This window comes from Lithobates pipiens, unplaced genomic scaffold (assembly GCF_037356315.1).
Source record: "Lithobates pipiens isolate NorthernLeopardFrog02 unplaced genomic scaffold, aLitPip1_a1.2 Scaffold_1, whole genome shotgun sequence".
Classification (NCBI taxonomy): domain Eukaryota; kingdom Metazoa; phylum Chordata; class Amphibia; order Anura; family Ranidae; genus Lithobates; species Lithobates pipiens.
In genome coordinates this window covers 100,550,494-100,573,684 of record NW_027507685.1, presented here as the reverse complement: position 1 = coordinate 100,573,684, position 23,191 = coordinate 100,550,494, and the positions used below count along the sequence as shown (strand labels likewise).

The 23,191-nt window shown below is 47.3% G+C and overlaps 1 long non-coding RNA gene across 1 annotated transcript in view; it reads left to right on the top strand.

Annotated features, from left to right (window-relative positions):
- The window catches only part of LOC143958524 (uncharacterized), a 107,501-nt gene that overhangs the window by 70,080 nt on the left and 14,230 nt on the right, over positions 1-23,191 (top strand). The window contains exon 2 of the long non-coding RNA XR_013270138.1: positions 3,446-3,494. This is a non-coding gene — a long non-coding RNA (uncharacterized LOC143958524). The remainder of the gene's footprint in view (positions 1-3,445; positions 3,495-23,191) is intronic.

The following is a 23,191-nucleotide window of genomic DNA, read 5'->3' as shown; positions in this document are numbered from 1 at the left end:
TAGTGTCAGGGCTGGGAAACACAACTTCTGTCATTACAGGGTTCTTCTCAGTGGTAAGTGGCTATTCTTTCAAATTACAAAACACACCTTCAACAGGCAAGGTCACCGAAGGGGAGATCCTTCTTCCAGGATACCACCATAGCCCATAGGCTCATCTGTGAACAATACAGGGAACCCTTGGTTCCAAATAATACCAGGCAAAGCCCATGAGTGTGAAATCCAGCACTCACTTAACCATTTTTCTTTTGACAAAGTGGACATCAGACATGCCAAGCTGTAAGTGGGGCGCAGGGTGTTGTGGAGGCAAATGCGATGGATGAAAGAACTTTTATTGAAATAATGCAAAGTTACTGTATTTATTGGCGTATAACATGTGCCGGCGTATAACACGCACCCCAAGTTTAGGAGGGAATTTTAAGGAAAAAAACCTTTAGGAGGGAAATTTAAGGGAAAAAAACTTACATTTAAATGCCCATCAGTGCAGCCTTATCAGTGTCATTTGCAGCCTTGTCATGCAGCCTGTCCATCATTGCAGCCTTGTCATGCAGCCTGTCCATCATTGCAGCCTTTTCATGCCTGTCCATCATTGCAGACTTGTCATGCAGCCTGTCCGTCATTGCAGCCTTGTCATGCAGCCTGTCCGTCATTGCAACCTTGTCATGCAGCCTGTCCATCATTGCAGCCTTGTCATGCAGCCTGTCCATCATTGCAGCTTTGTGCATCATTGTCAGCTTTTATTTTTTTTAAAAAGCCGCCGAGATGTCCTGTGTATCTTGGTGGCGCCCGGTAGTTCTCGGCCGCATGCGGCCGTACTGGGTGGCTTTTGGTCACCTTCGGCCATACTCAGCGGCTTTCGGCCGCTCGGGGCCCTTCTTGGCGGTTTTCGTCTGTCGAGAAGGGCCGAAGACCGCCGAAAGCCGCAGAGGAAAGGCCGAAGGTGGCCGAAAGCTGCCGAGAAGGGCCGAAGGCGGCCAAAAGCAGCGAGAAGGGCCAAAGGCGGCTGAAAGCCGCCCAGTGCCCAAAAAATCACACAGAAATCGCAGAGGATCGGCGTATAACACGCACCCGCGATTTTCCCCTGATTTTAAGGGGAAAAAAGTGCGTGTCATACGCTGATAAATACGGTAGTTCACAATAAATAAAGTCAACCCAACCGGGAACATTCCAAGATCCAGAAGCATGTAGAGAGAGCAGGTTTCAGTTGAACTGACAGCTCCTGTTAGGAGGGGCAGACGGCGGCCTGGCCATCTCGCCCGAATCGGAAGATATCCAGAGACGTTGCCAGCCCTATGCTTTCTCTCCTGGTCAGACGCCTTTCCCTGTAGTTAGTTCTGTCTCTACCAGGCAGCACACCAGTGTATGGACTCTACTCACTTGCAAAAATATGTGCCAAGCCTGGAAACCCCATCTGCCAACAGCCCCCCAGGCCCTTTAAGAGTTCTAAATATTGTTGAGGCGGAGGCAGACATTTGGTCATGTGACCGTTGTGATTGGCTGTCACAGCGGTCACGTGATTGGAAAGCTCCTGATCACGAGTGTGCCCCGGGAAGCTTATCGATCCCCGCTGGTTACCATGCTGTGAGCTTGCAGGGAGCACACTCTCAGCACGATAAGTTGTTTACACATATATGCCGCCTCTTGGCGTTAAGGCCCACCAGCCAAGAGCCAGCATATATGACCAAGGGGTCAAATAAGCTTTGCCTGATCCAAGATGGTTGCTTGAGTCACAACATGGGGCAGCAGCATCCAATTGGATAGCTTCCCCAGTGACCCAGAAAACCATAGAGGAACCAAGTTCCGCTTGACTTGTCCCACCACCCAAGAGAGCCAGCATATATGACCAAGGGATCAAATAAGCTCTACCTGATCCAAGATAGCTGCTTGAGATTACAACATGGGGCAGTAGCATCCAATTTGATCGCTTCCCCAGTGACCCAGAAAACCATAGAGGAACCATGTTCCTCTTAACTTGGCCCACCAGCCAAGAGCCAGCATATATGACCAAGGGGTCAAATAAGCTCTACCTGATCCACGATGGTTTCTTGGCTCACAACATGAGGCAGCAACATCCAATTGGATCGCTTCCCCAGTGACCCTGAAAACCATAGAGGAACCATGTTCCGCTTGACTTGTCCCACCACCCAAGAGCCAGCATATATGACCAAGGGGTCAAATAAGCTCTACCTGATCCAAGATGGTTGCTTGAGATTACAACATGGGGCAGCAGCATCCAATTGGATCACTTCCCCAGTGACCCAGAAAACCATAGAGGGACCATGTTCCTCTTGACTTGGCGCACCAACCAAGAACCAGCATATATGACCAAGGGGTCAAATAAGCTCTACCTGATCCAAGATGGTTGCTTGACTCACAACATGGGGCAGCAGCATCCAATTGGATCGCTTCCCCAGTGACCCAGAAAACCATAGAGGAACCATGTTCCTCTTGACTTGGCCCACCAGCCAAGAGCCAGCATATACTGTATGACCAAGGGGTCAAATAAGCTCTACCTGATCCAAGATGGTTGCTTGACTCCCAACATGGGGCAGCAGCATCCAATTAGATCGCCTCCCCAGTGACCCATAAAACCATAGAGGAACCATGTTCTTCTTGACTTTCTCTCCAACTGCAGTGCTGCAGCAGAATATCACCACCCGCAGTGGAGAAAGTAGACTGCACCTGCCTGCAAAACCCTTGCTGCTGGAACAGAGCCCAGCCCAAATCAGTAGTAGGTCCAGTAGAAGGTAAACTTAAACTCCACAGAGAAAAACTATAAATAGGGCACTTCGTCCTCGTTAACTTTTCAGCCTCTTCAGTCAAAGGGTACTCATGAGCCATTAGGCAGTTCCAATGTGAAGACCATTTTAACAACGACCACTTCTCTGCTGACTCCACCCAAAAAAAAAAAGTTCCTTTCCTTCAAACCCAATGGGACCTTCCACTGATTTGGGCTGGGCTATGTTTTTCAGGTAGGTGCAATCTACTTTCTCCACTGCAGGTGGCACTATTCCACAGCGGCACTGCAGTTGGAGGGAAGGTCAAGATGAACAGGATTCCTCTATGGTCTTCTGGGTCACTCGGGAAGTGATCTGATTGGATGCTGCTGCCCCATGTTGTAATCTTGCAACCATCTTGGATCAGGCAGAGGTTATTTGACCACTTGGCGCCAACAGTACGCATATATGCAGCCTCTCGGCGGGTGGGCCTTAACACCAAGGGGCTACATATATGCAGCCCTGTGCAAATGATTTCATTCCACCCACCTGACTATTTCTATGCTATCCCTAGAGACCTAAAATACAATGTTTTTTGATAGAGTTGGACTTTAAAAGAATTAAAGAAAGAAAGGCTAAAAAAGAAAACTACTGCAGCCATCACATCTAAGAACTGGTAAGCTGCAATGTAATAACTAATACACTAATGACTCTAATCTGCTGTTTTTCAGAAATCCAACGAAAAATCAGCTGAAGCCAAACATCAAACACAAAGACAGGGTAAGTTGTTTTTTTTTTTTTTTTTCATGCTCGTTTTATAGCCCAGGGCAAGGAAATCGATATTTGTGTCCATTCTTTTGGTTTCTTTTAATAAATAGTTTTCACTATGAGTGGCACAGTGGTGTAGTGGTTAGCACTCTCACCTAGCAGTAAGAAGGGTCGCTGGCTCAAATCCCAACCACAACAGTACCTGCCTGGAGTTTGCATGTTCTCCCTGTGCCTGCATGGGTTTCCTCCGGGTACTCCGGTTTCCTCCCACACTCCAAAGAAATGCAGGCAAATTGCAGGTTAATTGCCTTCTGTCCAAAATTGGCCTAGTATGTGAATGGGGACCTTGGATTGTGGGCTCCTTGAGGGTAGGGACCAATGTGAGTGTGCAGGGATAGGGATAATTGTAGACACTCACTAAGGTTGAACTGGATGGATTGGTGTCTTTATTCAACCTTACTAACTATGAAACTATTAACAATTTGGCATAATAACAAACAAGTCCACCTATCATATCCAACAGATGCGCAGGAAGTGCACATGCGCACAGATCACAGCTTACGCGTTTCCAATATGGTGCACAGGAAGTGCACATGCGCATTGGGGCACAGCTTGCATGTTTCCAGGGCAGACCCCCTTTTGACCTGGAAATGCGTAGGCTGTGTTCCATGGGGGAGTTGTGGAGATAAGGAGGGGAGAGGAGATTCAGAGGAAGGGAAGGAGTTATGAAGTTATGGAGATGAGGAAGGGGAGGGGGGTGAGGTGATGAGGGAAAGGGGTTATGGAGAGAAGAAAGGGGGAGATTGAGGGGAGGTGAAGGAAATGAGGACGAGGAGTTATGGAGAGGAGAAGGGGGGAGAAAATGAGGGGAAGGGGTTATGGAGATGAGGAAGGAGGGAGGAGATGAGAAGGTTATGGCGATGAGAAGGGGGGAAGATTGAGGGGAGGTGTAGGAAATGAGGACATGGAGATGAGGAGGGGGGGGGAGGTGATGAGGGGAAGGGTTTATGGAGATGAGGTAGGAGATGAGGGGGTTATGGAGATAAGGGGGGAAAAGACTGAGGGGATGAAGGAAATGAGGGCGAGGAGTTATGGAGATGAGGTGGGGGCGGTGATGAGGGGAAGGGGTTATGGAGATGAGGAGGGAGGGAGGAGAGAGATGAGAGGGTTATGGAGAGGTGAAGGGAGAGAAGATTGAGGGGAGGTGAAGGACTGAGGGGGAGGAGTTATGAAGATGAGGAGGGGGGAGGTGATGAGGGGAAGGGGTTATCGAGATGGGGAAGGAGATGAGGTGATGAGGGGGAGGGGTTATGGAGAGGAGAAGAGGGAGGAGATTAAGTGGAGGGAAGGGGAAATGAGGGGGAGGGGTTATGGAGACAAAAAAAAGGGGAGGAGATGAGGAAGAAGTGTTATGGAGATGAGGAGGGAGGGTGGAGATGAGGGGGTTATGGAGAGGAGTAGGTGGAGGAGATTAAGAGGAGGTGAAGGGGAGGAATTATGGAGATGAGAAAGGGGAGGAGATGGGGAAGAGGGGGTTATGGAGATAGGGAGGGAGGGAGGAGATATGGGGGCTATGGAGAGGAGAAGGGGGAGGAGATTAAGGAGAGAGGAAGAAGTTATGGAAGTAGAAAGGGTAGGAGATGAGGTGATGCGGAAGAAGGGTTATGGAGATGAGGAGAGGGGGAGGAGATGAGATGATGAGGGAGAGAGGTTATGGAGATGGAGAGGGGATGAGGTGATCACAGGGAGGAGTTATGGAGATGAGGAGGGAGATGAGATAAAGTGATGAGAGGGAGGGGTTATGGGGAGGAGAAGGGGGAGAAGATTAAGGGGAGGGGAAGGAAATGAGGGGGGGGGAGTTATTGGGATGAGAAAGAGGAGGAGATGAGGTGATGTGGAAGAGGGGTTATGGAAATGATAAGGGGGAGGAGATGAGGTGATGCAGAAGAGGGGTTATGGAGATGAGGAGGGGGAAGGAGATGAGGTGATGAGGGGGAGGGGTTCTGGAGATGGGGAGGGGAATGAGGTGATGACAGGGAGGGGTTATGTAGAGGAGAAGGGGGAGGAGATGGAAATGAAGGGGAGAAGTTATTAAGATGAGAAAGGGGAGGAGATGAGGTGATGAGGAAGAGGGGGTATGGAGGTGAGGCGGGAGGGAGGAGATGAGGAGGATGGGAAGAAAATGAGGGGTAACAGCAGTGCTCAAGTCCTGCGGGAACGCATTGGGAACGGAGTTCCTGTACTTTTTCCACAACAGGAACTCAGTTCCCATTAGCGAGCTGTGGGCAGGTGCTACACCAGCAGCTCGCAATAGTAAGTGCCGCACACCTGACCATTCAGGCATTGCCAGTAGGGGGCCCCATGACAGCTTCCGCTTCGATCCACCTGTCAATCACAGCTAGCTGACAGGTAGATCAGCTATTCCGCTCACAGGACATGCAGGGAGAGAGGTGAGCTGAGGGAGGAACATCAGTTTGGGGTGGTAAGCTGAGCACAATACAAAGTTTAATGCCAGGAGGGAAGTTTATGTGGAAATATGTGAAGGGTTGGAATAGCAGCGAGTGTGTGTTGGAGCCCTGCAGAGTTTGTAGCCCCCCAAGCTAACATACATCTCCTAAGCAGGAACACATCACTATCTCCCTAAGCATTCTGTCCAGATAATGTGCAGTTAATTTATGACCTTTCCGTTTAACCCTGTGTTATCCAAACTCTGTTCAATGAAAAGTGTAAACTCCCCACATAAACACTCTATATACAAAACAAAATTACCCAATAAAGATCAGAACATGATGTTCACATTTGCCTGGAAGCACTGAATGAATGCTGATTCAGAGAATTACCGTATTTATGTTTATTGAGGATTTTTTTTATGTACTAACAGTTAAGCTTCATACACACAATACGAAAGTTGGATGAAAAATACCATTTTTGAAGTGTTCGTGCATATGATCTTATTTTATTTTTTTCTTTTTGGTGGGGGAGTGGATCTTGGGTGGGAGTTCCCACACTTTTTTCCCCAGGACTTGACCCCTGGGTAACAGGATGAGATAAGAAGGAGGGGGAAGAGATGAGGGGGGTTATGGAGATGAGGAGGGGGAGATAAGTTGATAAGAGGGAGTTATGGAGAGGAGGGGGAGGAGATAAGGGGAAGGGGATGAAGTGAGGGCCAATGGCTCCCACTGCTGTCCTCCAATGAGGAGGAAGAGAGCTGCTACTCTCATGCACATTGTTGAATTGATTTGGGGCTCAGGTAAGTATAAGGTAAGGGGGGGGCTGCTGCAAACAGAAACCTTTTTCCCTTGGTAAGAACCCTTGAGCCTTTACCACTTTAACTCCAAAACCTTCAGATGAGTTGAATATAATAGATGTGGTTGATGTCTCTACTACAAAGGGAACAACCTTAGTGGTGCTGCCAGATCTTCGACACTCAGGGGGAGGCCCCTTCATCAGCTGCCGTCTGAAAGTAAGTTTGGTGCGACCATGTGTTTAAGGCACCGTGCCAGCTTCCAGTTTCACTTCCCCCAATTCAGGCTGGTGATGTACAGAAACTTTGGCCAACTTCCTTTATTGCCGCTTCACAGTAACGCTGCTTGTGTCCTGAAGTCATTAATTATTTATTTAATACACGTAAGATGAATTATTTTAAATATTTCATCATCTGCGTCATTTTTGCTCTTTCCATGTCTTTACAATCAAAACCACAAGCTTCCGTACATGTTAACAGCAGGGTGACTGTATGTACTGGGTGCTGGAGAAAGCTACTGGGACCAGCATAAACCACCAAGGCCAAAAATGAAAATAGTACTGGGGCAGCTTTGGAATGAATAGCCGCTATCCTTGCTCTGTCCTCAAGTGGTTACTCTTTGAGAAAGTGGGTTGTTGGCACTCAGGGCTGCTCTTAGAAATTATGGGGGCCCCCGTACGGCCTAGCTGATAGGAACAGTGAACCAAGCCTAACAGGTGGCTCGAGCCGCATTAACAAACAACTCATTCATTCAACCAGAATACCCGTGAGAATAAGCCCTTTATTTTGGTTTGGGGATGGCCCCTTCCTGTTCCAACATGACCGCACACAAGTGCACAAAGCAAGGTCCATAAAGCACATGAATGAGTGAGTTTGGGGTGGAGGAACTTGACTGTCCTGACCTCAACCCGATAGAACACCTTTGGGATGAATTAGAGAGGAGACTGCGAGCCAGGCCTTCTCGTACAATATCAGTGCCTGACCTCACAAATGCTCTTCTGGAAGAATGGTCAAACATTCCCATAGACACACTCCTAAACCTTGTGGATGGCCTTCCCAGAAGAGTTGAAGCTGTTATATCTGCAAAAGGGTGGGCCAACTCAATATTGAACCCTATGGACTAAGACTGGGATGCCATTAAAGTTCATGTGCTGATGCCTTAAGAGTTCCCTTCACTGGAAGTAAGGGGCCAAGTCCAAAACCTGAAAAACAACCCAACACCATAATCCCCCCTCTACTAAATGATTTGGACCAGTGCACAAAGCAGGTCCATAAAGACAAGGATGAGCGAGTTTGGGGTGGAGGAACTTGACTGGCCTACACAAAGTCCTGACCTCAACTCAATAGAATACCTTTGGGATGAATTAGAGAGGAGCCTGTGAGCCAGGCCTTCTGGTCCAACATCAGTGCCTGACCTCACAAATGCTTGTCTGGAAGAATGGTCAAATATTCCCATAGACACACTCCTAAACCTTGTGGACAGCCTTCCCAGAAGAGTTGAAGATGTTATAGCTGCAAAAGGGTGGGCCAACTCTACGGACTAAGACTGAGATGCCATTAAAGTTCATGTACGTGTAAAGGCAGGTGTCCCAATACTTTTGGCAATATAGGGTATGTGGCCTGGGCCCTGTACAGAAGACCAGGTGCTACCCATTTTTTTAGGGGCCCTGTTGGCGTGGGAACCCTGTTTTTTTTGGTCATTTTTTATATTATGATTGTCATCCAAAGGTATGCCAGTAGTGTAGATCACTGATTCTCGACTAAGGTTCCATTTGAGTCTCCTCTGGGTGCTGCGAGAACAAGATCCAGTTTGCCCTGGATCAAATATGGATGCAAGGGCTCTGTGATGAGGGGACTCCATGGTGATGGGGGACTTTGTCATAAGGATACACTGATGTGATTGGGGGTTCTCATGTATGGGGGGGACTGTGGTGTTGGGGAGTCTCTAATGTATAAGAAGGAATTTGATGTGATGAGGGATTCTGATGTGACTGGGGGGGGTCTCTCACTCTGTGATGGGGGTCTCTGGTGGCGATGGAAGATCCTCTAATGTAGGAAGAAACTTTGACGTGATGGCGCAACAGAATGGGGCACTCTGAAGTCATCCAAATTTAGGCTGGCAGTGTAGATCACTGATTCTTGAGTTTCTCCTGGGTGCTGCAAGAATAAGACCCAATTTGCCCTGTATCGAAGGTGGATGAGGGCTCTGCAATCAGGGGACTCTATGGTGATGGGGGACACTGTCATGGGGGTACAATGATGTATGGAGAGGTTGGGCTCTGTGGTGTTGGGGAGTCTCCAATGTATAATTTGATGTGATGATGGACTCTGATGTGAAGAGGGGACCTAAGAATGGATGGGGGACTGTGACGTGAAGGGTGGACTCTAATGTAATGGGGGGGGTCTCTGACTCTATGATGGGGTCTCTGTGGCTATGGGGGAGCCTCTAGTGTATGGAGGGACTTTGAGATGATGGGGCACTCTGACATGAAGGGGGGACCTCTAACAGAACAGGGCACTCTGATGTCAAGGGGGGACTTTGATATGATAGGGGCCTCTGACTCTGCGATAGGGGAACTCTGTTGGTGGGGGCCTCTAATGTATAAGGGGGACTTTAAATTGATGAGGGACTTTGTTCTGAAGGGTGGATGTTGCTGTAAAAGGGACCTCTGACTCTATGATAGGGGTTTTCTGTGGTGGTGTTGGGCCTCTTATTTATAGTGGGGATTTTGAGTTTCCCCTGGGTGCTGTGACAACAAGACCCAGGTTGCCCTGGACTCTATGGTGATGGAAAACTCTGTCATGGGGGGGTATACTGATGTTATTGGGGATTATCATGTATGGAGAGGGCTCTGAGATGTTGGGGAGCCTCTAATGTATAAGGAGGAATTTGATGTGATGAGGGACTCTGATGTGAAGAGGGAAACTCTAAACAGATAGGGGACTGTGGCGGGAAGGGGGATCTCTGATGTGACGGGGGACTTTGAGCTGAAGGGAGGACGCTGATGTAAAAAGGACCTCTGACTCTATGATATGAGGTCTCTGTGGTGGTGTTGGGCCTCTGATTTGTTGGGGGGACTTTGTTGTGATGGGGGCTCTGTCGTAAAGGGGGACCTCTGACAGGAAGAGCACCTCTGAAGTGAAGTTGGGTCTCTGATGTGAGGGGGGAGCCTCTGATGTAAACCAATGTCAGACCCTTAGTTATAAGGGCTGTGTGCACTTGCACACAGCCTGCTGGTTTCCAGTAAAACAGGGTCCCTTCCAAAGCTCTTGGCCCACTCCCTGGCCTCTGGGTAGGGGACCTCCTGTCTCCCAAGTGGGGCCCTGAACTACTGTCAGGCCCTTGGTTAAGAGGGCTGTGTCCACCTGCAAGCACAGCCTTCTAGTCTCCAGTAAAGCTTGGACCCAGGGTTAGATGTTTCTATCCCCCCAAAGCTCTTTCAAGCCTCTGGACTCCAGAATTCAATCTGGGGGTTACAAAACCAAGAGAAAACTGATAAGACAGTTTTCCCTACTCAGAACCGACATTTTTCAGCCTGCATCCATAAGAGCCCTAGGTCAGCCTTTCTCAACCTTTTCAACACAGAGGAACCCTTGAAAAAGTTCTCCAGTCTCGGGGGAACCCCTGCTAAAAAATCAGAAATATGCAACTCATGATACATTAGTGTGATGGTCAGTGGGAAGAATGGTCCTTACACTTGTGGTCATTGGAAAGAATTACCTCCTTACAGATAGCTAAAAAAATCAATGGTGTTGGTGGGAATTTATCTGAGAGGTAGAAATGGCCCAATGCTGAAGGAACCCCTAGCAACCTCTTGAAGAACCCTAGGGTTCTACGGAACCCTGGTTGAGAATCACTGCCCTAGGTGATCACTAATCATACTAACACAGTGACAGGGTCTAAGCACTGTCATAGTTGGATATACATTTACAGGAATTGCTAAGAAATTTCATGGGGAAAAGATTATTCCAAATAAATAAAATGATACATCAAAATTCTAGATTTTCGGTTGTGGAATTTTTCAGGGCAGTGTGAACTAGGTCTGGGGAAAAAAACTGTTATTTTGAAAGTCAGTGGGCCAAATACAGAGCTACATTTCCAGGGTTTCTGCTATAGGGTAGCCTCTCTCGACTAGGGGTTTCATGGAACCCTACGGTTCCTCCAGAGGTTTGCTAGGGGTTCCTTGGCCAATGATCAATTTCCAATGACCAATAACAACTAATGATCTTTGTAGACATCTGTAAGGCGGGGTGGCTCCCAATGACCACCATATAAGAAGCATTCTTCCAATGACCATCACATTATTGTATCATGAGATGTAGATAAAGAATTTTTTTTAGCAGGGGTTCCCTGAGACCAAAAGATTATTTCAAGGGTTCTATTGTGGTTTAAAAATTGAGAAAGGCTGGGTTAGGGTACTATTGTAGAAGTGAAGGTACAATTACAACAGTGCCTTGAAAAAATATTCATACCCCTTGAAATTCCCCATATTTTGTCACGTTACAACCTAAAACGTAAATGTATTTTATTGGGATTGTATCTGATAGGCCAACACAAAATGGCACATAATTGTGAAGTGGAAGGAAAATGATAAATGGTTTTCAAAATATTTTACAAATAAATATTGGGGGGGGGGGGGGGGCATACAAATGCCCCCCCCCCCCCCCCAGACTTTTCACATATTTATTTGTAAAATATTTTGAAAACCATTTCACCGGAGTCAATACTTTGTAGAACCACCTTTCACAGCAATTATGGCTGCAAGTCTTTTTGAGGATGTCTCTACCAGCTTTGCACATCTAGAGAGGGACATTTTTGCCCTTTCTTCTTTGCAAAACGTCTCAAGCTCTGTCAGATTGGATGGAGAGTGTCTGTGATCAGCAATTTTCAAGTCTTGCCACAGATTCTCAATTGGATTTAGGTCTGGACGGTGACTGGGCCATTCTAACACATGAATATACTTTGATCTAAACCATTCCATTGTAACTCTGGCTGTATGTTTAGGGTCATTGTCCTGCTGGAAGGTGAACCTCCGCCCCAGTCTCAATTCTTTTGCAGGCCCTAACAGGTTTTATTCTAAGATTGTCCTGTATTTGGCCCCATCCATCTTCCCATCAACTCTGACCAGCTTCCCTGTCCTTGCTGAAGAAAAGCATCCCCACCACATGTTGCCGCCACCACCATGTTTCACGGTGGGGTTGGTGTCTCAGGGTGATGTGCAGTGTTAGATTTCCCGCCGCACATAGAGTTTTGCTTTTAGGCCAAGAAGTTCAATTTTGGTCTCATCTGACCAGAGCACCTTCTTCCACATGTTTGCAGTGTCCCCCACAAGGCTTCTCACAAACTACAAACAGGACTTCGTATGGCTTTGTTTCACCAATGTCTTTCTTCTTGTCACTCTTCCATAAAGGGCAGATTTGTGGAGAGCACGACTAATAGTTGTCCTGTGAACAGATTCTCCTGCCTGAGCTGTGGATCTCTGCAGCTCCTCCAGAGTTCCCATGGACCTCTTGGTTGCATCTCTGATGAATGCTCTCCTTGCCTGGCCGGTCAGTTTAGGTGTACGGCCATGTCTTGGTAGGTTTGCAGTTGTCCCATACTCTTTCCATTTTCGGATGATGGATTGAACAGAGCTCCGTAAGATGATCAAAGCTTGGGAGATTTTTTTTTTATAACCTAACCCTGCTTTATACTTCTCCACACCTTCATCCCTGACCTGTCTGGTGTGTTCCTTGGCCTTCACAATGCTGTTTGTTCACTAAGGTTCTCTAAAAAGCCTCTGAGGGCTTCACAGTACAACTGTTTTTCAAGGCACTGTAAATGTTATCTGTGCTTGTAGTTCTATATATTTTTTTATATATATTTAATGGGTGTTTGGAATATTTAGTGAACTGATTTGACAAAAAAGAAGAAGAAAGAAAACGAGAAATGAAAGTTGGTCTCAGATGACTAACAAACAGTTCAAAAGGAACAATAAAAGAAAAATGCAAGTGCAGAAACATGATGGGGCACCCCCACTCCCCCTTCTTTTTTTTAGTCCTTGTACCATTGAATTGCAGCATCACCACCAGCAGTCACGGTATGAGGAAACGGAGAGGTGGTGAAAGCAAGGACTGATGTTACTCATAAATATCATCCAATGTGATTTATGGATTGCTACCACCCACTGCTCTTTTCACTTTGCTCAACATTTTGGTTTAGTTTGGCTCATCGAGAATCTCCACCTCTGCAGAAGAAGGTTCTGTAAAGAAGGCAACATCTTTGTCAGCAGAATTATTTCTCGAGTCTGCGTGTTCCTACTGTTGGGGAGATCACCTATGTTTGGTGGCATGTACAGTGTCACACCGCAACAATGATGAATATGCAGAAGGGGATTTTCCAATCATGACCCAAATTTACACCACAACATATAAGAAGGACCCCTGAAAAAAAAAAGATGAAGTGGTCCATCTGGTCTGAATGTTTTTGATGTTTCTGTTTTTAGTTGTTCATCTTTTTCTTATTATGTATATATTATATATATTTTTTTATTACTGATAAAATTATTATTATTATTATTATTATTTATAATAATAATTATATTATTTGTGTTAATATTATTATTATTATTATTATTAAGAAGACGAAGAAGAAGAACAACAACAATAATAATAACAAAATTAATAATAATATTGTTAATAATAATAATATTAGCTTTAATTTGTTTATAATTATAAATAATAATTCACTTTTTCGTAGCATTTGTTATGCATAGTTACATAGTTAGTAAGGTTGAATAAAGACACCAGTCCATCCAGTTCAATCTGAGTGAGTGTCTACAATTGTCCCTATCCCTGTACATTGCACACTCACATCCCTACTAGGGATGAGCCAAACCCCCCCCCCCCCCCCCCAGAACTTTCGAACGGACCAAAAATTTGTACAAACTTTAGAACCCCATTGAAGTCTATGGGTCTCGAACGTTCGAAATAAAAAATGCTAATTTTAATGGCTAATATGCAAGATCTTGTCCTAAAAAGGGTTTGGGGACCAGGCTCCTTCCCTAGGGGACATGGGTCAATGCCTAAAATGTTTTAAAAAACTGCAGTTTTTTCGGGAGAACTGATTTTAAAGCGGGAGTCCACCGGGAGTCCGCCGTTTTTTTTTTTTTAAAGCCAGCAGCTACAAATACTGCAGCTGCTGACTTTTAAAATAATGACACTTACCCGCCCAGCGCGCCCGCGATGTCGGCACCCGAAGCCGATGTCTCGATCGTCTCTCGGGTGCTGCTGCCGCCATCTTGGGTATGGGAATCAGGAAGTGGAGCCTTTGGGCTTAATTTCCCGGTTCCCTACTGCGCATGCGCGAGTCGCGCTGCGCAATAAGGATGGTCCCCGCTGTCTCTGGGATCCGTGTGTTTCCCAGCAGGCAGCGAGGGACCTGCGGAAAGGGGCGTACCTTCTGCAGAATCTACACCGGAAGTGGGTGCAGATACCTGTACTGTACAGGTACCTGCACCCCCCTCCCCCCTGAAAGGTGCCAATTGTGGCGCCGGAGGGGGGGAGGGTTCCAATGAGCGGAAGGCAGTGGCGTAACTAGAACCTTCAGGGCCCCGATGCAAGAAACCATGAAGGGCCCCCCTGAACCCCAGCCAGGGCCCTTCCCTCAGAGTCCGGCGGTGGAACTCCAGGGCATGGTCACAGGTATGACCTTTGTGAGCCCTGTAGTTCCACCACTGGTATCAGTAGTTTTTTTTATTATTATTTTTTTAATTTTTAGGTGCCCCATTGGGGGACTGTCCCTAGGCAGGATGGGGCAACCGTCCCCAGAAGAGATGAGGTCCTTTTCTCCAGGGCAGATGAAGTTAGGGGAGGGAGGATGACTCTGGTTGGGGAGAACAGACATCGGACTGAGCGGCAATGCATGGAGCAGGAGAGAGGTACTCTGAGGAGCCGGCTGAGGACACAGGTCATGCGGGGAATGCACAACTAAATGAGCAGCCAGTGCGATAGTTGAGCATGGAGCTCTGCTAGTCACCCGTGTGCACGGTGCACTGGTACCCCTAGCTGCCTATACTGCTGCCGGCCATATGTAGAGGGGGCTGCATGGGCCCCCTGTATCACAGGGCCCGGTTGCGGTCGCGACTGCTGCACCCCCTATAGTTACGCCCCTGGCGGAAGGTCCACTTTTTGAAAAAAAAAGTGCAACATTCCTTTAAACATTGTGCCTGGGTGGTGTCTACAGTATGCCTGTGAAGTGCCACATTTTTCGCGTGTTTAGAACAGTCCCTGCACAAAATGACATTTAACGGAAAAAAGTAATTTAAAACTGCTTGCGGTTTTAATGTAATGTCTGGTTCCGGCAATACGGATGAAAATCATTGAGAAAAATGGCATGGGTAGCCCCCCTGCCCATTACCAAAAAAAAAAAGGAAAGGCGTGCGACCCCCAGGCCCTATATACTGAGAACAGCAGTATACAGGCAGTGCAAACAAGACAGGGACTATGTAGGTTTGTTGTGTTAAGTAGAATCTGTTTGTAATTTTTGAACTGGTACATTTTTAAAGTGTAACTCCAGTCAAAAAATCTATTTTTAAGCTTTTTGGAAAACATAGGGAAGGGTTATCACCCCTGTATAATTTTTGTTTGTCATTCGTCTTTTTTCATCTCACTTCCTGTTGTCTCCTTCCATTCGCAAGTAGGAGACGTTTGTAACTTGGATGTATGAAAGTAGGGGCCTGCCCTATATGCTCTGCAGGAATGGGGGCCTAAGGTGTTGGTGTTGCCACAACACTGTAAGCCCTCAAAGTGACTCTTGGTGGGAGCTGGAGCACCCTGCTGTGAACAATTATATCAAGAATTGTAATTACATGCCATTGTTCAACAGTGGTAGAAAATTTGGGCCTTTGGTGGTTGTGGTGGTGGTGCTGGTGCCACAACACTATAAGTCCTCACAGTTACTCTCAGTGGGCGCAGAAACGGGCCCTGCAGTGAAATATTATATCAAGAATTGTAATTACATGATGCTGTTAAACAGGGGCTGAAAAATTGGGCCTTAGGCACTGCTTACTGGTGCCACGACACTGCAATCTTTCCCAGATACTCTAGTTGGAGTGCAGGAATGAGCCCTGCTGCAAAGCATTGCATCAAAAATTGTATTACATGCAGGGCCGTCTTTAAGGCAGGGCAAAGGGGGCAGCTGCCCTGGGCCCTGTCATTGCTGTGGGGCCCAAAACAGCTGCCTCATACTTGCCAACTATCCAGGTTTAAATTCCCTTGTCACTTGAAGTTTTATTCCTGTGCTGTGTCCCAATATCTCAGTGTGAATTGCTGGTACTAATGCTGCCCAGCTCTGCCCTATTGTTTTGTGCAGATGACTCACCTGCAGACCCTGTGTTTACATGTAAATAACCAGCATTCCTATGTAAATAGCGGTGACAATACTGAGTAAATAGCTGCGACTGGTGGCATTGATATGTAAATAAAGGCGGCATTCCTATGTATATCATGCTTCCCTGCTGTGAGGAGGTGATGTGCTGTAACCTCTAGCAACTAATCAGTGAGCCGTAATGTGTGCTGTAACCTCCAGCAACTAGTCAGTAAGCAGTAATGATATGCTGTAACTGCTGGCAACCAATCGCAATTGCTGCCTGATCTGATACGGAAAACTGATCTTAAGTCAAGCTGCTAGTTATTGTATGTCTCAGATTAGGTGGAAAGGGAAATTGCATGGGGGTGGGGGGGGGGGCCCAAGAAAATTTTTGCCCAGGGTTCAATTTATATTAAAGACGGCCCTGATTGCATGCCCCTGTTAAACAGGGGCTGAAAAATGGGGCCTTAGGCACTGGTGCTGGTGCCACAACACTGCAACCTCTCCCATATACTCTATTTGGAGTGCAGGAATGAGCCCTGCTGCAAAGCATTGCATCAAAAATTGTAATTACACGCCCCTTTTAAACCTGGGCTGAAAAATTGGGCTGGTGGCATCACCCAGAACCAAAAATGTTCTTCCAAGATATCAGCGGGATCATTGAGGAGAAAGAGGATAGTCAGTCAACATTATAGGACAGTCACTCAGCATCAGCATGGGCAGTCTTGAAGGGATCTGACATTTCAAAAAAAAATTATTCGGTTACATCAGCTTCAGGTGCTTGGTAGCTGGTGGTGATCCAAGACTGATTCATCTTTATGAAGGTCAGTCAATCAACCAAGTCGGTGGACAGGTGCACCCTGTGATCGGTTACAAAGCCACCAGCAGCACTGAAGGTGCGTTCCGAAAAAACGTTGGATGCAGGACAGGCCAGTAGCTCAATTACATACTGTGCAAGCTCTGGTCAGTGATCCATCCTCAAGACCCAGTAAGCCAGAGGATTTTCGGTGGGAAAGGTGTCCAAGTCACCATGTAAATCAGACGCTGGCGATGGTTGCTGGAACCGATCATACCTTGGGGCTGCGGTCTAAAAAATTGTCTGAACGCATCAGTCAGATGGCCACCTTCTCCACCACTCCTTCTGTGACTGACCGAAGCCTCAGCAACACGTTGTCCAGGACAAGGAGTTTGTAACCTCTCAGTCTCTGGGAACGCGTTGCACAGACCTTTCTGCAAGGCCTCCCGGAGATGTCTCATCCTCTGCTCCCTCTGCGATGGCAAGATAAAGCCCGCAACCTTACCCTTGTACCATGGATCAAGGAGAGTGGCCAGCCAGTAATGGTCCCCCTCCTTTATCCGAAGAATACGAGGATCCTTCCGCAGGCTTTGCAGGATCAGGGAGGCCATGCAGCGTAGGTTATCTGAGGCATTCAGTCCGGAGTCCTCTGGGTCACTAAGGACAACATGATCCGCAGCCACCTCCTCCCAGCCACGTACAAGTCCACGTGTTTCTTGGGACTGGAAATCATCCCTAAAAGACTGTTGCTGCTGCTGCTGCTGCTGAGTGCCAGGCTCCACCTCCATGCTGACACAAGCCTCCTCCTCCTCGTCCTCTTCCTGTGTGATGGGTGGGACAGCAGGAACACTGTCTGGATAAAGGGGGCCTTGAGAGGCAAGAAAGTCCTCCTCTTCCTGCCTCTGTTGTGCCTCAAGTGTCCTCTCCATTATTCCATGCAGCGTATGCTCCAAGAGGTGGACAAGAGGTACAGTGTCACTGATGCATGCACTGTCACTGCTCACCATCCTCTTGGCCTCCTCAAATGGTGACAGGACAGTGCATGCATCCCTGATCATGCCCCACTGGGGTGGTAAGAAAAAACAGAGCTCCCCTGACCCTGTCCTTTTGCTGTAGTCGCACAGGTACTCATTGATGGCCCTCTGCTGCGTGTGCAGCCGCTGCAGCATGGCCAACGTTGAGTTTCACCTGGTGGGCATGTCACATATAAGCGGTTCTTGGGCAGGTTCAACACCTTTTGGAGAAAGTGGTGTTTGGGGACCTGCCACTGAGGAACCGCACATTGCACAAACTCACGGAAGGGAGCCAAGTCTACCAACTGAAAAGGCAGCAGTTGAAGTGCTAGCAATTTAGCCAAGGTAGCATTCAGCCGCTGGGCATGTGGATGGCTGGGAGTGAACTTCTTTTGATCAGCTGGGGCAGGGAAATATGCCTGCTACAATCGGACGTGGGTGTACATATGTCTGGTCAAGCATGTGGTGCCCAAGCGGCTGATGTTTTGGCTATGCAAGATACGATTGAGACATATGTTGCAAATAGCAGAGGTGCGATCTGATGCACTCGTCTCAAAAAAGGCCCACACCAAAGAACTTTTTGAATAACACGCAGAGGCAGTGGCCTGCACAGACGGTGCTCTGCTGTGTGATTCAGTCGTGTGCTGCCCCTAAGCTGGCCCACTGAGGGCATCCTGCCTCATTGGAGATGTGTCTCCTTCCCCTCCTCCTCCTCCTCTCTCCTATCAGGCACCCACATGGAGTCAGTGAACTCTTCATCCCCGCCCTCTTCATCACTGGAGCAAACCTGGCAGCATGCTACAGCTGGTGGAACATGACTGCCAGATTGCTGTCCTTCTTGAGCATCCCCTCTCTCTGCGCTCACGCTACTGCCTTCCTCTAGCTGGGTATCATCATCAGAGCCTTCAAAACGCTGGGCATCCTCCTGGAGCATGTACCCAACACTGTGCTCAAACAGTTCGGGGGACTCCACAGGAGGACATGGTGAGTCTAGGGAAGGAGTGACTGATGATGACATTGAGACGAGGGAAGAGGACGTGTTGGCAGCTGCTTTGCGAGTACACTGAGCCTGGGTGAGAGAGGATGAGGAGGATGAAGAGGGCTTGATCATCCACTCTACCAAGTCTTCGGCATGATGCAGCTCAACACGTCAAGGACAATGGCCACGTGCTGATGACGATGCACCGCGTCCACGACGAGCACTGTTGTCTCTAGACACACAGCCTGCTTGCCCTCTTTTATTGGCTCGTGACTGTCTGCCTCTCCTTTTGGCCTTCCAGACATATTAATGGGCTGCAGGGAGATGGGAAAACCAGCAATTGGGTAGTGTATATTGTGCTGGAGGCACACAACACCCACTAACTCCTGCAGATGCCTGTATGAGAGAACACCAGCAATAAAGGGTAGATACAGGTGTATACTTTGCTGAAGCCACACAACACCCACTAACTACTACAGATGCCTGTATGAGAGAACACCAACAATAAAGGGTAGATACAGGTGTATACTGTGCTGTAGGCACACAACACCCACTAACTCCTGCAGATGCCTTTATGAGAGAACACCAGCAATAAAGGGTAGATACAGGTGTATAGTGTGCTGTGCTTTAGGTACACAACACCCACTAACTACTGCAGATGCCTTTATGAGAGAACACCAGCAATAAAGGGTAGATACAGGTGTATACTGTGCTGTGCTGTAGGCACACAACACCCACTAACTACTGCAGATGCCTTTATGAGAGAACACCCGCAATAAGGGGTAGATACAGGTTTATACTGTGCTGTGCTGTAGGCACACAACACCCACTAACTACTGCAGATGTCTGTATGAGAGAACACCAGCAATAAAGGGTAGATACAGGTTTACACTGTGCTGTGCTGTAGGCACACAACACCCACTAACTCCTACAGATGCCTGTATTAGAGAACACCAGCAATAAAGGGTAGATACAGGTGTATACTGTGCTGTGCTGGAGGCACACAACACCCACTAACTACTGCAGATGCCTGCATGAGAGAACACCAGCAATAAAGGGTAGCTACAGGTGTATACTGTGCTATAAGCACACAACACCCACTAACTACTGCAGATGCCTTTATGAGAGAACACCAGCAATAAAGGGCAGATACAGGTGTATACTGTGCTGTGCTGGAGGCACACAACACCTACTAACTACTGCAGATGCCTGTATGAGAAAACACCAGCAATAAAGGGTAGATACAGGTTGATACTGTGCTGTGCTGTAGGCACACAACACCTACTAACTCCTGCAGATGCCTGTATGAGAAAACACCAGCAATAAAGGGTAGATACAGGTGTATACTTGCTGTGCTGGAGGCACACAACACCTACTAACTACTGCAGATGCCTATATGAGAGAACACCAGCAATAAAGGGTATATACAGGTGTATACTGTGCTGCGCTGTAGGCACACAACACCCACTAACTACTGCAGATGCCTTTATGAGAGAACACCAGCAATAAAGGGCAGATACAGGTGCATACTGTGCTGTGCTGTAGGCACACAACACCCACTAATTACTGCAGAAGCATTTATGAGAGAACACCAGCAATAAAGGGTAGATACAGGTGTATTCTGTGCTGTGCTGGAGGCACACAACACCCACTAACTACTGCAGATGCCTGTATGATAGAACACCAGCAATAAAGGGTAGATACAGGTTTATACTGTGCTGTGCTTTAGGCACACAACACCCACTAACTACTGCAGATGCCTGTATGAGAAAACACCAGCAATAAAGTGTAGATACAGGTGTATACTCTGCTGTGCTGTGCTTTAGGCACACAACACCCACTAACTACTGCAGATGCCTATATGAGAGAACACCAGCAATAAAGGGTAGATACAGGTGTATACTGTTGTGTGCTGGAGGCACACAACACCTTCTAACTACTGCAGATGCCTATATGAGAGAACACCAGCAATAAAGGGTAGATACAGGTGTATACTGTGCTGTGCTGGAGGCACACAACACCCACTAACTACTGCAGATGCCTGTATGAGAGAAAACCAGCAATAAAGGGTAGATACAGGTGTATACTGTGCTGGAGGCACACAACACCCACTAACTACTGCAGATGCCTTTATGAGAGAACACCAGCAATAAGGGGTAGATACAGGTATATACTGTGCTGTTCTGGAGGCACACAACACCCACTAACTACTGCAGATGTCTGTATGAGAGAACACCAGCAATAAAGGGTAGATACAGGTTTACACTGTGCTGTGCTGTAGGCACACAACACCCACTAACTCCTACATATGCCTGTATTAGAGAACACCAACAATAAAGGGTAGATACAGGTGTATACTGTGCTGTGCTGGAGGCACACAACACCCACTAACTACTGCAGATGCCTGCATGAGAGAACACCAGCAATAAAGGGTAGATACAGGTGTATACTGTGCTGTAGGCACACAACACCCACTAACTACTGCAGATGTCTTTATGAGAGAACACCAGCAATAAAGGACAGATACAGGTGTATACTGTGCTGTGCTGGAGGCACACAACACCTACTAACTACTGCAGATGCCTGTATGAAAAAACACCATCAATAAAGGGTAGATACAGGTTTATACTGTGCTGTGCTGTAGGCACACAACACCCACTAACTCCTGCAGATGCCTGTATGAGAAAACACCAGCAATAAAGGGTAGATACAGGTGTATACTTGCTGTGCTGGAGGCACACAACACCTACTAACTACTGCAGATGCCTATATGAGAGAACACCAGCAATAAAGGGTATATACAGGTGTATACTGTGCTGTGCTGTAGGCACACAACACCCACTAACTACTGCAGATGCCTATATGAGAGAACACCAGCAATAAAGGGCAGACACAGGTGCATACTGTGCTGTGCTGTAGGCACACAACACCCACTAATTACTGCAGAAGCATTTATGAGAGAACACCAGCAATAAAGGGTATATACAGGTGTATACTGTGCTGTGCTGGAGGCACACAACACCCACTAACTACTGCAGATGCCTGTATGATAGAACACCAGCAATAAAGGGTAGATACAGGTTTATACTGTGCTGTGCTTTAGGCACACAACACCCACTAACTACTGCAGATGTCTATATGAGAGAACACCAGCAATAAAGGGTAGATACAGGTGTATACTGTTGTGTGCTGGAGGCACACAACACCTACTAACTACTGCAGATGCCTATATGAGAGAACACCAGCAATAAAGGGTAGATACAGGTGTATACTGTGCTGTGCTGGAGGCACACAACACCCACTAACTACTGCAGATGCCTGTATGAGAGAACACCAGCAATAAAGGGTAGATACAGATGTATACTGTGCTGGAGGCACACAACACCCACTAACTACTGCAGATGCCTATATGAGAGAACACCAGCAATAAAGGGTAGATACAGGTGTATACTGTGCTGTGCTGGAGGCACACAACACCTACTAACTACTGCAGATGCCTGAATGAGAGAACACCAGCAATAAAGGGCAGATACAGGTGTATACTGTGCTGTGCTGTAGGCACACAACACCCACTAACTACTGCAGATGCCTTTATGACAGAACATCTGCAATAAAGGGCAGATACAAGTGTATACTGTGCTGTGCTGTGGGCACACAACACCCACTAACTACTGCAGATACATTTATGAGAGAACACCAGCAATAAAGGGTAGATACAGGTGTATACTGTGCTGTGCTGGAGGCACACAACACCCACTAACTACTGCAGATGCCTGTATGATAAAACACCAGCAATAAAGGGTAGATACAGGTGTATACTGTGCTGAAGGCACACAACACCCACCAGCTACTGCAGATGTCTATATGAGAGAACACCAGCAATAAAGGGTAGATACAGGTGTATACTGTTGTGTGCTGGAGGCACACAACACCTACTAACTACTGCAGATGCCTATATGAGAGAACACCAGCAATAAAGGGTAGATACAGGTGTATACTGTGCTGTGCTGGAGGCACACAACACCCACTAACTACTGCAGATGCCTGTATGAGAGAACACCAGCAATAAAGGGTAGATACAGATGTATACTGTGCTGGAGGCACACAACACCCACTAACTACTGCAGATGCCTATATGAGAGAACACCAGCAATAAAGGGTAGATACAGGTGTATACTGTGCTGTGCTGGAGGCACACAACACCTACTAACTACTGCAGATGCCTGAATGAGAGAACACCAGCAATAAAGGGCAGATACAGGTGTATACTGTGCTGTGCTGTAGGCACACAACACCCACTAACTACTGCAGATGCCTTTATGAGAGAA